A 1,339-nucleotide genomic window follows, 5' to 3' on the forward strand; every position below is an offset into this window, starting at 1 on the left:
CTTGGAAGAAATTTGTTTTGGGCGCAAAAAAGTTTAAATTTCTTATGAGACGATGCATTGTAATTTGCTATTTAGGTTGTCTAAGATTTGTTCGGACAGATGGATTTTATGAGAATTCTCTCATATTTATCGGGATTTCTTTGTCTAATTCTGATTCGGGACGTATTATTAGATGACAGCCGGGATGGCTTTTGTACAACATGCTAGGGTAATCAACTAACACGATCGTGATAGTGCCATAAAGATAGTGCCATAAATCCAATAATGGAATCATTTTATATTGGAGCATGCCGGCGTGGTCAAGGTGGAGGAGCATAAACATTGCAAGCACGTTAAGAAATATTGCAATTAGCTTTCTTATTTTTTTTCTTTGGAAAATTTAATATCTTATTAATATAAGAAGCTTCTTGTATTCTTCCTGGAGAGCACTTGAAATTGATAGGATATTAGATGTACATACGTAGGTATGGTTGGGCTTGTCTACAAGAAAGCAGGAAATACTGCAATAATTAGTTTGGTGGTTAACCAAAATTAACAAAAGCAGCTAACTCTTGATTACCCAAACCAGCAGCTGCCCATAATCAATCCGATACTTTAATCCTAACGATTGCCACCTAATTTTTTATATTTATATTTTTTTATGAAATAGATTAAGAATTTGATTCAATTCTTTAGAAAGACATTGCTTGTATTTTTTTTTTTTTTTTTTGTAGTATATTTTTGGGGATTTATATATATATATATATATATATATTAGAGTAATGTTATTTAATAAATTGTTATACGACTGACATACAACTTGATAATTTGATAATATAAATCATCCATTGAATCTGCACTTGTAATTTTTTTTTTAAAAAAATAATAATAAAATCAAAATGATTGATTTTCAGTGTCATACATGTTTTATGACAGTCATATAACCACATCTACTATATAATATTCAAAAAAAATCTACTAAATAGTATTACTCTATATATTATTATAATGCCTACTTACAAAACTATTAAGGATATTTTTGCAGACCATGTTTTCACTAATTATGCAACCAAATTGTGGTGTAAGTTTATAAACAATCTTAACCGGAGAGGTTGCTTTATTATCACGGGTGGTGATTTGCAGCTTTGATAATTTGTTGTCTGTATTACTAACAATTTTGACAATAAATTTGAATTCTTATAAGATTTACCTGCCCAAATAGGTGGACAGATTCTTTGAAATCTGTTTTGACAAGTAAATCTCATAGAACAAAGTTTTCCTCCAAACCGGATTGGAGGAATTTCCTTCAACCTAATCTATAAAAGTGACATGTGTCTATTTTTTTAATAATATGTGAGAT

The sequence above is a fragment of the Corylus avellana genome, chromosome ca8 (genome assembly GCF_901000735.1).
Source record: "Corylus avellana chromosome ca8, CavTom2PMs-1.0".
NCBI classification, from domain to species: domain Eukaryota; kingdom Viridiplantae; phylum Streptophyta; class Magnoliopsida; order Fagales; family Betulaceae; genus Corylus; species Corylus avellana.